At 44.9% G+C, this 10,616-nt stretch overlaps 1 pseudogene; it reads left to right on the top strand.

Moving 5' to 3' along the window:
* Positions 1-5,622: 5,622 nt before the first annotated feature.
* LOC136499824 (uncharacterized) lies at positions 5,623-10,528 on the top strand (annotated as a pseudogene).
* The last annotated feature ends 88 nt before the right edge of the window (positions 10,529-10,616 follow it).

Genomic DNA, 10,616 nt, shown 5'->3' on the forward strand with positions numbered 1-10,616 from the left:
ATGACGATCTGGATCTTTGAGGAGATGGCCCTGAAGCTTGCCGTTGTTGTCCGCCTCGCAGATCCATGAGCCGAAGATGAAAGTTGATCCCGTCGGGAAGATTATGTTGTCGAGGTCCATCGAGTTCTCGGATGCAAAATCGCCGAAGGCCCCTACCTGGCGCGCCAGCTGTCGATGTTTCACCACCGATAGCCTGCCACGGGGGTACCCGGGGCAGTATGTTCGGGCTTCGGCGTATGCCGAACTCGACGGTTAACGCAAGACACAGTCGATTTATCCTGGTTCAGGCCCTCGATCGTAGATCGAGTAATAACCTTACGTCCAGTCGGCGTTAGCCTTTGCGTTGGATTGATTGTCAAGTGTTGTGTTGTTCAATTGTTGTCCTGTTTCAGGAGCCCTGCCCTCCTTTATATAGTCAGGAGGCCAGAGTCCTAGTCCGTTTACAATGAGATTTTCTAGTAGGATTACTTAATAGCTATACTACTAAGATTACATGGGGAGAATCCTAGTTGGACTAGATCTTCTCTCTCTCTTGCGGGGTATCCTGTGGGTCCCGCATCGACAGTTGCTGACCCCTACTTACTAATTACTATGACTGAATGATAAAAAAAAATTACTATGACTATGGATTGGATCATGCAGGACTCCCGGACTCCCTACGGAGTCACTAAGATTTGCGCATCAAGTGTAACACCAAGAAATGGATATCACTTACCTGAAGTATTTAAGAAATCAAAGATGGTCCAAGTGTAACACCAGGAAATAGAAAGGAGTACGAAATAAGGAACCAATACCCCCTACCCCCCCCCCCCCCCCCCCCCCCCCCCCTCTTCTCTCTCTCTCTCTAAAAACAAGGAACACCAAATGCAAGGCACAATATATAATCAGTCGCCCAAGACAATAATATATCATAGAATCACACTGCAGCTGAAAGTCACCAGAATCAAGCATGATCCAAGTCACACCTGTTCCATCAGAGAAGGGCCAGGATCGATCATATCATTCAGCTAAATAGCACAAGTAGTGTTCCAACAGCATGCCATGGACAAAAATGGAGCTGACAACCGAACGTGCAGCCAGACCCCCAAAGCATGTCACCGGCGCAGAGCATGCCATATCCCACCCAAAACATGTTACCAGCTTGAGTCCAGCACTGCTAGCTAAACCTGGATCAAAAGGAAATTTCGGCAAAACAAAGTCCCATTAGTAAACGCCTGCCTTGCATAATGTGGGAGGGTTAGAAAGAGCAAACTAAAACCATGTATGTGTGTGTGGAAATGAGTTAACCTAGTAGGGAATTAAACAGCTGCAACCGCTTCCACCCATCCTGAGCTCATCCTATGAATTTCATCCTCATGTTACCAACCAAGTGGTAATCCTCGGGCATTTTCGTCGGTGGCAACGCTTCGGTTGGTTCAGCTGAGCCGATGTCACGCGACCAATTCGCCGGTCCTTCAAGGAAAATCAACCAATGCTTGTCAGAACACAACACATGGCATTTTGCAAGTCTGGGTTTATGGTGGGTCAAGCTTAATGCTTGTCGGCCGCGAGCGCGAGGGTTTTGGCGCTGCCTCTGCTGCAGGCCGCCGCAGCGGAAGCAAGCCAGTGCAGGTGGAATCCCATCCCAATTTCCTTGGACTGGCTTGGGGATTGGGGTTGGGGTTTTGCTCCTGTGCTTTGCTTGTGCGGGCGCGGGCGCGGGCGAGAGCGAGAGCGAGAGCGAGACGAGTGGTGGAAGGGGCAAGACCTGCTGCTGCTGGGGCTAGGCCGCTAGGGCCCAATTCCATTTTCACGGTCGCTTGTGTGTTCCGAATCGAGCGAGCCATACGTCATCCACTTGACCAACCTTATCCCATTATTTTTCTTTCCCCTTTTAGCCTTTCGTGTTCCTCCCGTCGCACGTTGCGAGACTCGAGAGACTTTGCTCCTGGAATCCCTGCGCGAGGAGCCTACGGACAGCCGGTCACCGGCATCTCCGGGAACACCCCGTCATCCCTCAGCAACAACGTGCACATCAAAGGAGGTGCTCCACGCCATCGCCGAGATCCAGGATGAAGACCCCACCATCGCCAGGATTTGCCATTTCTGTCCCGCGTCCCGTACGTGGGGTTCTGGAGTCCAGCAGGTTTTGAGCTGTGTGGCTACTGTTTTAGTTACCGCTCATGCTTGTTGCTGATTAGTTGTCCCTCCGGTGTGTTCAAGTAGAGGTTAGACTGCTTCGTTATGTTTTTTTGGCATGCCCCTGGACAATTAAGCTTTGCTTAAAACCTGTTCACTTGTGTTCATGTTATCGAAGTTGGCAGATAGTTTGATTAAGACAACATTGTCTACTGGTGACTGTAGGATTTTATGATTTTCATGTAATCTATAAATGTCTAGTATGGTGTGTGGTTTGTTTCTTCTGAAGTCATTTTCCTTCTAGCTTATTCATGCAGCTGGTGTCTGTGATGACACTGACATTTGTTAGCCTACATTGCTCGTGTTGCTCGATTGCATATTCTCTCTGTGTAATAAAATGCCACTGTTTTGGACTCATAACTAGGATAGTTTTAGTTCTACGCATTTAGCTAAATCTAACTTTGGCACATTGCTGATGTGTTCTAGCAGGTAATTTAGTTCTATGCATCAATCTTTCTCTGAATTTAGATGCATATATTATTGATCTTTGCCTAAAACAAAAGCACAGGACACACTTGCACACCGTGTCATTATTGCTATTTTTTTTGGTTGGTTTCTTTTGATATTTTGGTAAGTGATATTTTGATATTTGAATGTCTCCCATGTTTATCTTGAGTTCTTGATATCAAGATTACGTTGCAATTTTACTGAATTTAGTGATAACACACAAGTTTTTATTGGCATACCTAGGTTAAAAATGAGCAAAGTCCTGCTAGAGACTGATCTGCCTCGTTTTATGATGGATTCCAATGAAGAATGCAAGATCCACCATGGCATTACGTTCTTGATAAGTAAGTGCTACAACTTTCCTTAATAAACATTTTTTTGGTCTCTATTGCTTGGCATATTTGATAATGGTGGTGTGGGATCTTGTATAAAGAGATATTATAATCCATCATATTTCATGAAAGCATGGGATATGCTAATCTACAAAGAGAAAAGTGATAGCAGAAAATTAAGGTTATATTGTTCATTCACAGTGTCTAATGTTGATATCTATGCTTAGTAATCTTTTTTTGTTGGAACACACTTCTCCAGTTTTCTTTTGTGATCACTCATTCATTCATGTACACTGATTAGGAACTGAATAGTTTACTTCCATTTCCCACCTTTTATTTATGGATGTTTGAGTTTACATTTTTGCATATTTTTTATTATGACAAGTTCCTTCCAATCAATTTCTGCCCCATCCTATGCAATGAGAAATTTACTTGACTATTTCAATTCATGCTTGTAGTGCCATACTTTGTACCATCATCACTGTCCCTCTATAAATAATTAAAAATCTCATTTTCCTAAAACAAAAAATAATCATATGAGATGGCTAAACTGAACATATGAATAGTGCCTGATAATACAAAATTGGATAGTGACTGATATTATTTAACTAATGCAATTTTCACTATAATGTATTAGCAATAGGCTGTATCATTGAACTTACTTGCAATAGTGCATATTTTAAATAAACACATCTTACAAGTGAATTCTACATATAAATTATATATTACTTTTATATAATTTGTACATAAGCATAACTTTTTTATAAAGTAGTGTAACTTATGTACATAAGTTATACTCCCACCATCCACGAAAGAATGTAATTCTCACGTTTTGAGAAGTTAAACAGTTTCAACTTTGACTAAAATTATATAAAAAATATACTAACACTCGTGAGACAAAATAAGTATCATTAGATTAGTTATAGAATATATTTTCATAATAAATTTATTTCGAGACATAAATGATAATACTATTTACTATAAACTTGGTCAATGATGAGTAAGTTTGACTAGCACGTTTTCATAATTGTATTCTTTTATGGACAGAGAGAGTATTATGTAACTTAAGTCGTGTAGAATAACTTATGTACATAAATTCAATTGAATAACTTATACACATAACTTTTGTGTCTAACTTTTTGCATATAACATTTGTGTCTAACTTTTTACACATAACTTTTGTGTCTAACTGTTTGCACATAACTTTTATGTCTAACTTTTTGTATAAAACTTGTAGTTGTTTACTGTCTAACTTTCTGCACATAAGTTGTATGGTTTATTATATTTATATATAACTTGTAGTTATTAACTTGTATATTGAACTTGGTTTATTAAATTACATGCTAAAGTTTTGTTTGCAAATTTTATGTCTAACTTTTTGTTCTCAAATGGGTACTTAATTAGCCATTGTGATTAGACTTTTATTATGTTTTGCCTTTTTCACTCAACTTTTATGTCTAGCTTTTTGTACCTATGACCTTTGCTCCTTCTCAAACTTGTTAGGGTATAAAGCTTTCAAATTCTACATCAACAAGGTATAACAGGTACGATTTTCTACTAACTTATTACATTCATTGCTATTGAAATAGTTTCTTCTGGTTTTTATGAGATTCTTCATTCAAATGTGCTTCTTAATTTGCTCTATACATTTGTTCTATATAGTTTTTTGTGCTATGTTAAATAACAGAGTTATTTATCTGTTTTTTGTTTTCATGTGTGCTACCTAGCTTAGTTAATTAACTTATTCTATAGAGTTATGTATCTAACTTATGTTTTTATGTGTATGTAAGTTACTGTACAGAGTTATGTATCTAACTTATGGTTTTATTTCTATGCTACTTAACTTATTTGATTAACTTACTGTTCAGAGTTATGTATTTAACTTGTGTTTTCATCTGTTAAGTTATTCCTCAAAGTTATGCTGTGTAACTTAGTTTTCTAACTTATGCGCGCGCTTCTCAAAAAAAGAAAAAAAAAGAAAATGTGCAAGCGCGTCAGACCAACCGTGCGAAATGGAAACTACTTGCGCGCTCGCGTGCGAAAAGAGAAAGAAACATGCGCGCCAAAACTGAAGGAGAAATAGACGCTAGCACAAACTATACGTAAAAGGAAGCAGGCGTTAATTATTGTTTCCTAAAAAGGAAAGTCTGGCTATCGGAGAGTTGTTTGCTGAATTTAGGTGGAGTGAGCGTTCGCCAACTAGTGGTGTCGTCGCTAGGGCTCTCTCCTATATCTTCCTGTCCCGGAGACCAGACGACTGGACGGCCTGACCGGGTGCCAGTCGTCGAGCTTTCAGCTTTTGCAGGTTTGGAACGTGCCGCACCACCAAGGCTAACACTTATAATGGTTCTAGTACAAATAAAGTGATCCCCATAAACTAGGAAATATTAATACTACTATTCACACAATGCAAACTATTACTACTTGTGGTTTGCAAAGAAACTTTTTCCTTTCATCGTACCTCATCTTTACTTCCTCTCTTTCTTGTTTTTTTAGCATGGATCACTTTCTCTCTCCCCAAGCATATGTAGCTTCTGCAAGCCACTATGACAAGTGTGATTTTTTTTTTAATTTTAACACTTTTTGTAAACTAATTTAAAATCTGACACTGTTTGTTTTTTAAAACTGACACTTTTGGCCGTGCCTATTGTCATGGCGTGGCGAAATGCCGGTGCCGCGCCATGCATGGTGGCGTGGCGGGAGGGGTGACGTGGCGAAGACCTGGGCGCTGACCGGTGACGTGGCAAGGTTTGCCGCGCCACCGCCCACGGCGCGGCACTGACGCGCCACGGCCCATGGCGCGGCAGGACCTAGACGCATACAGGACCATGCGCCGTGGCGCGTCCGGACCGCGCCAAGATCGGTGGCGCGGCAAACTTTGCCACATCATCGGTCAGCGCCCGGGTCTTCGCCACGTCACCCCTTCCGCCGCGCCACCATGCATGGCGTGGCACAGGTATTTCGCCGCACCATGACAATAGGCGCGGCCAAAAGTGTTAGTTTTGAAGTAAAAAAACAAACAATGTTAGATTTAAAATTAGTTTACAAAAAGTGTTAAAATTAAAAAATATCACAAGTGTAGAGCACCTACTTTTTTATTCGATCCTACATGGCACTTGGGGCTACTGATAAAAAATCAGCGTTGGGGAAGCCCTGATCTCCTCGGCTGGCCGGGCGGGGTGTGCCGTGGTGTGCGGGCAAACGATCCGGTGAATCCAGCAGATTGCAAAAATTATAAACTCCGAATCAAATTTATTTAGATAAGATTATATTCCTTTAGTCCTAAATAACTGCACTTCTACGATTTTCAATTAAAAGAGTTAAAATGTATAAACGGCTTCTAAACTTGTCAAAAAAACTATCACTTACATTCACAAACTTTGAAAATACATTTCTAAATCACTAGACTATGTTAAAGACCCTGACAATTTTTAGGCTAGCTTTTTACACCATAGCCCCATAACAACCACGGTCGTATTGCCATTGAGCTTTGGTGTCGTCTCACCTATAGAATGGATCCTTAAATTCCCTACTAGGGGCATCGCTCGTATCCATCCTCCCCAAACCCTACCGTCCCGAATCCGCTCGTCGCCATGACATGAAAGGGAATGGTTGTAAAGTTCTGAAAATTTTGGTCCCACATGCACTCAAGCATCAATGCAGAACGTTGTAATCGATCCATCATTTCTGGGCATCCACACAAGCAAAGTATATAGATTCTTTTCGACACCGCTCACATTGTGGCCAGTCTAAGGAGACGAGACGACAACGCGCACAAGGTAGTGAGGTTAGAGGCAAGGTCTATGCTGGCTTTTCTACTTTTCTTTTTTTTTCAAATGCAAAGGGTGAGATAGATGTAATATATGATGGGTTAAATGTAAAGTGACAGTCACAATCAATGTTATAGCGCAATGCTATGCACGAGGCAATATAAAAACTACGATGTACCACTTAACAAATTTAGTGATTAAATATACATTTTTAAGGTTCGTAGTACTAGGTGATACCTTAATTTGAAAACTGCTCATGAATTTAACTTGCTTAAAATTCATCCTAAAAAGATGCATGTATATTTAGGCTAGCAGGTGGACTTGCTTGTGGGACCCACGAGGCCCTCGTGTAGGCGGTAGCTCCACCACCGACACATGGCCAAGGCCATGCTTCACACCACATCAGTCCCCTCACACCGTGGCCGGTCCAGCAGTCCGGGACAGTCGGTCGTCGTCGGTACGCGACAATGCCAGGGTGAGGTTGTGACCCATCGTGACACCCAAATTTAAAATAGGTCTCCAATAGAATATCTATACGGCGTGTTCGGCTGATCAAGTTCCAGCTTGTTTCAGCTTATTCTCTCTCACAGAACACTATTGAATCATCCGAAATCATCTGAAATCTACTGCGCAATGGATCAGTCAAACACTCTCCTCCAACAGAATAACTTATTTTAGGTGTCAGGAGAGGTATAATATTCTCTTTTCTGACGACCCATTTGCAAAAAGAATTCTCTTTTAAGTCTCATTGTTGAAGAAGACCAAAAATATATATTAAACCCTTTGCATGTACCACTATCAAATATGAATGGATGGGTGTTTGGCTGGTCACATTTCGACCTTATTTCGACTGGTTTCGACAAATTCAATAGTGTTTCATGAGAGAAAATAAGCTGAAATAAGCTAAAACAAGCCCAGACTACACAAGGAAAACGTTGTCTTTTGGATAACAGTCGTTGGTGACAATTTGGGAAGCAGCTTAAGCTCGTACGGACAGGGGGCCCACCACTCCACTCCACCCTCGCTTTCTTGTGACCTCGCCGGCTCCGCCACGCCCGCAGCCAAACGCCCAAACCAAGCCAAAACCCTCTCTTTTCTCCCCACTCGCCGCCACAGCCGCGGCACGCCCCCACCGCCCTCAGATGGCGCCCGCCGCCCGCCACGGCCGACGTCGCCGTGGGTCATCCTCGGCAGCATCCCGCGCGTCGTCGAGCTCGAGGGCGGCGCCGACGTGTCCCTGGCGCTGGTCGCGCCCCCGCGCGTGTCGCGCCTGGCCGTCTCCCCGCGGGTCTTCCCGGCCCGCCCCACGCCGCGGAACTTCCCGTTCCTGCTCGCCGCGGACCCCTCGGGCCTGCTCCTCCTCTCCACGATCCTCGACGCGCCGCTCACCCGCGTCGACGTCGACCTCCCGGGCGAGCAGTCCGTCCACCTGCGCTACTCCGACCCGCGCTACTTCGTCCTCGACGCCGCCACGGGCTCCGCGCTCCGCCTCCCGGACACGGACCCCAAGAGCCCATCCAGCACCAGGCGCTCGTCGGCGTCCTCGCCTCCCCCGGCAGCGGCGGCGGCTACGTGGTCGCCGAGCTCCTGCCCTTCATGGGCACGGACAAGGCCGACCTCCGCTGCTTCGCCTCCGACGTCGGCGAGTGGGTCAACAAGCGCGTGCGCTACCCCCTCCCAGCTCGCGTGCTCGCGCCGCTCCGCACGCTCGCCCACCACGGCAGGCTCTGGTGGGCCGACTACTCCTGGGGCGTCCTCACCGCCTACCCCTTCGCCGACGACCCCGTGCTCGGCTTCGTCCCGCTGCCCCGCCCATGCGTGCTCAAGAGCAGGGAGGCCTGGGGGTGCTCGACCAGCTCCGCTACGTCGGGGTCAGCGCCGGCAGCCTGCGCTTCGTCGACACCTACCGCCGCGGAGGCGCTCCCAACAAGGTCACCGTCTGGACGCTGCGCGATCCGGACGCCACGGAGTGGACGCTGGAGCACCAGGCCACCTTCGCCGACGTCTGGGCCGACGACACCTACAAGGCCACTGGCCTCCCAAAGACGGCTCCCGTGCTCGCGCTCATCCACCCCCACAACCCCGCCGTCGTCTACTCCTTCCTCGAGGACCACCTCTTCGCCGTCGACGTGCTCGCCCGCAAGGTTGTCGACTGCGAACGCTACCACCTGGTGGCGCCTCCCCGCGAGTACGGCATTGCCAACCGATTCGTCCGCGATTGGGAGCTGCCGCGGGCGGTCTCCTCAGGTATACCATGTTCATGCGTCCATGCCTCGTCCTCATCTCATCTCTGGCTAATGGCTATTCTGCTTCAGAATTATATTATGGGGTTTCCGTCCTGCTCAATGTGTTTGCTTTGGACTCATTCGCTGGTAAATCGCCTCTGTGTATCTTCTTGCCACATTCATTTATATTTGCTCTACTACTAGTTCATTGCTTGATATTTCTTCCTCAGAAAAGTAAAAAAAAAAAGTTCATTGCTTGATCTGTGCGCACTCGCACTGGTATATGTTTCAGGGTTAAAACTTGTATATATGTCCCTGCAGAACTCTCTTTGATGTGCTCAAGTTAAGAGCTACATTAATATTTGGGCAAGGGGTCCCAAAGTGATGCACATGATGATCGATAAACCAATTATGTCTTGCCTCCTTAGATGGTTAGAGTGTTCAAATTGGTTAACTTATTTTCTTGAAATTATAGTGTTCTGCACTGGGGGCGTGCTATTAGACTACTTTATTATTGTTTTTGTTAACCACAAGTTGAGAGTAAGTTTTTGTATGTTACATATTAACATATGCATGCTTCATCTGTGAATAAAATGTTTACGTCGTATATAATGCTGGATTGAGTTAGGCATCCATCAATGCCTTTTCTTACACATAACACATATTGGATCACCAAGATTCAAGAATAATTTGTTGATCACAAGTTTAGAACCTCAAATCACTAGTCATCAAAGTTATTGTGATGTTTCATTCTTAATGCACCATTCTAGAATCTGATCACAGTTAGAAACAGCCACCGTAAGCTTCCTACTACTTCCTACGCATCTGCTTTTGAATTTCCTGTTGCTAGCAGGCAGTATATATTTTGTACCTAGGAGCAATTAATTAGGCTATCCAAATAGTGACGGAGAGAAATCCAAATTGGCATAATGCCTTTGTTTTGACTGCTGAGTTTTGACGAGTGTTGGTTTTGCTTGAAGGGCCAGGCAATTGGTCGAGTGACATTGGCTTGACTGAGCCAACTGAAGCAGCACCACCATCCCGGCCAATCCCTGGCGGTTACCACTTGGTTGGCAACACCAAGCAGACGTTCATAGGATGAGCTGAGGAGCAAGGGGTTTGAAGCTGTTTAATTTTCTTCCAGGTGAACTTGTTTCCCCGACACTGATGTGAATATGTGATATCATTTCCTCTGTATAGACCTTCCCAAACTTGATGCATGCATGCTATGCAAGCTGCTGATTTCTGTTCTGCCCAAATTTTCTTTGATACAGGTTAAGCTGCACTGCATGGGGTCAAGCTATGTTATGGCGACGTGTTTTGGCTGGGACAGTTTTTTGGGGGGTCATGCTGCAGATGAACTCATCTCCTCTGCTACTTTCATGAGATGGCAATATGGCATGCTAGCCGTGGGAACACTGTCTATGTTGCCTGAATGTATTCTTTGATCGAACCCTCGTCAGGTCGAAGTGGAACACTACTCGATCGCCATGTTGTGGCTTTTGTTTCACTCTCAGATTCCGGTAACTTGAAACGCAAAGCTACCCTATGATATATGCCCCGATCCTGGGTGACGAATTGGCCCTTGCATTTGCTGTTTCATGTTTTCTTTGTGGTTTGTGAAACCTTGCTCCATCATTAGTGTTAGCGTGTGTGCCTTGAAT

Source organism: Miscanthus floridulus, chromosome 13 (genome assembly GCF_019320115.1).
Source record: "Miscanthus floridulus cultivar M001 chromosome 13, ASM1932011v1, whole genome shotgun sequence".
Taxonomy (NCBI): Eukaryota; Viridiplantae; Streptophyta; class Magnoliopsida; order Poales; family Poaceae; genus Miscanthus; species Miscanthus floridulus.